Here is a 3,085-nt window from a genome sequence, read left to right on the forward strand (position 1 = left end):
GAGTGAGCGTGAGCTGCAGGAAATGCGCAAAACGCGTCATCCGCACTGCCGCGCTCTCTGCGCCGGATGAGAGTGCGTGTGTGCGCGCGAGCGGATAGAAGAAGTGTTTTTTTTGTGCGCAAGAGACGAAGAGGGGGATGGAATTCACCCGCAGGCACCTTGGGTGTGTGTGCGTGTGTGTGTGTGTGTGTGTGTGTGTGTGTGTGTGTGTGTGTGTGTGTGTGTGTGTTTGTGTGTCATGCCGGACAGCCAATAGAGCCAGTCAATCAGCCAGTCCTTATGCATGGAGACAGACAGCACACGCACGCAAAGGCACAAACACGCACGAATACTAAAGAAGCGAGTCTGAAGGGACATAACAAATGTTACAACGACACTACTATTATGTTAAAATAAATGTCTTTATTAGTTATATTAGATTACGTAATTGCAATGCAGCTACGTGCATGCGCATGTGCATGTTTTCTTGTATTGTATTTTCTGTAATAATGTTAATTATATAAAATAATGAGTGCTCTTTAACACACGATCCAAGAACAAATATGGTTATTATTGTGGTGTAAACAACATCCACATGACATGTGACAGCTCCATAGAGGTCATCGCTGGGATCCTCCACTATTTGTCGCTTGATTGGTCGCAGCCGCAATCAATGAAAGTGGTTCACCATGGCAACTGTCACTCTCCATCATGGGTTGTGATGCAAGTGACTCAGATGTTTAACTCAGTCACACACAAACACGGAATTTGGTTAATGACAAATTTGATTAGTAATTGTTCTATATTTGTTTGTGTAAACAATTCGTGTTTGGATGTGACAAACAAACACCTGCACAGACTGAGGGTGCACAGTTTAGAAGAGACACATGTTCCTGCTTACTTGCAGCAAATCTAGAGATTTCAAATCAAAAAGAAATCTTCATGCAGAAGAAAAATCACATTCTAGATGTTTTATTATTGACTCGCATGTCCTTAAAACCTGTATTTCAAATATGTCCATGTGGCCTCAAACAGCTCGACTGGCACAGAGAAACACAGAGAGCATCGTGACTCTTCTCCTCGCTGCACAGCATCTGGCCAGCTGCGCCATCTGCTGGCTTGTGGGACATATCGCCAGGATGAATGACGCTTTCCGGATGTGACGTCGGGTAACGCCGCATTCAAGTGTTCCTCGTAGATTTGTGATGCGACTGGGATCGAGGGGGTTTGACTAGAGGAAATCATAATTTAGGAGTTCAGTTTGTTCTGAAGAGAACATCAATGTATGGGAGTACTCAAATCCTTTACTTGAGTAATAGTGGATGTGAGGAAAACAATACTTCAAATATATTAATTTAATCATACTAATTTTCTCGAAAAATTACATTTGGATGAGCAGCAAAACGTAGGATACTCAAAATGAAAAGCAACTCAAGACCATAATGTTATTCTGTATATTATATTGGTATTATACACTCACCTAAAGGATTATTAGGAACACCATACTAATACTGCGTTTGACCCCCTTTCGCCGTCAGAACTGCCTTAATTCTACGTGGCATTGATTCAACAAGCTGCTGAAAGCATTCTTTAGATATTGATAGGATAGCATCTTGCAGTTGATGGAGATTTGTGGGATGCACATCCAGGGCACGAAGCTCCCGTTCCACCACATCCCAAAGATGCTCTATTGGGTTGAGATCTGGTGACTGTGGGGGGCATTTTAGTACAGTGAACTCATTGTCATGTTCAAGAAACCAATTTGAAATGATTCGAGCTTTATGACACGGTGCATTATCCTGCTGGAAGTAGCCATCAGAGGATGGGTACATGGTGGCCATAAAGGGATGGACATGGTCAGAAACAATGCTCAGGTAGGCCGTGGCATTTAAGCGATGCCCAATTGGCACTAAGGGGCCTAAAGTGTGCCAAGAAAACACACACCACACCATTACACCACCACCAGCAGCAGCAGCAGCCTGCACAGTGGTAACAAGGCACGATGGATCCATGTTCTCATTCTGTTTACGCCAAATTATGACTCTACCGTCTGAATGTCTCAACAGAAATCGAGACTCATCAGACCAGGCAACATTTTTCCAGTCTTCAACTGTCCAATTTTGGTGAGCTCTTGCAAATTGTAGCCTCTTTTTCCTATTTGTAGTGGAGATGAGTGGCACCCGGTGGGGTCTTCTGCTGTTGTAGCCTATCCGCCTCAAGGTTGTGCGTGTTGTGGCTTCACAAACGCTTTGCTGCATACCTCGGTTGTAACGAGTGGTTATTTCAGCCAAAGTTGCTCTTCTATCAGCTTGAATCAGTCGGCCCGTTCTCCTCTGACCTCTAGCATCAACAAGGCATTTTCGCCCACTTTCTGCTTACCGCTTACTGGATGTTTTTCCCTTTTCACACCATTCTTTGTAAACCCTAGAAATGGTTGTGCGTGAAAATCCCAGTAAGTGAGCAAATTGTGAAATACTCAGACCGGCCCGTCTGGCACCAACAACCATGCCACGCTCAAAATAAATCACCTTTCTTTCCCATTCTGACATTCAGTTTGGAGTTCAGGAGATTGTCTTGACCAGGACCACACCCCTAAATGCGTTGACGCAACTGCCATGTGATTGGTTGATTAGATAATTGCATTAATGAGAATGAGAAATTGAACAGGTGTTCTTAATAATCCTTTAGGTGAGTGTATGCTATTGTATTACAATACTTCACAGTTTGTTTTAACTGATCATTGAATTTGTATTTATCAATGTGGTCGAATTATTAAAATCAAATTTTCAAAAATCAAGCACTGACCAAAACACTTTATTAATTTAATGTGCAAACTGTGAAAATCGACGATTCAAAGAGTTTTATAAATATGCCCAAGAAAATGTTTGAATAAAGCAATTTGCCACATGAGGTGCCAGGTAATGTGGTTAGAAATTTGCGTGTATGGTTTTTGATTCTTCCTTTTCTTGAGTAACTTCTATACTGCCATCAACAGTATTCAACATGTTGATAGCAGATAGTCTATTCCTACTGTATATGTATATTTTGAGTAAAGGGTCATATTTGATGCTTGACCCGTGCAACCGGTTGATGTCAAATCAATGAG

Source organism: Gasterosteus aculeatus, chromosome 5 (assembly GCF_964276395.1).
Source record: "Gasterosteus aculeatus chromosome 5, fGasAcu3.hap1.1, whole genome shotgun sequence".
Taxonomy (NCBI): domain Eukaryota; kingdom Metazoa; phylum Chordata; class Actinopteri; order Perciformes; family Gasterosteidae; genus Gasterosteus; species Gasterosteus aculeatus.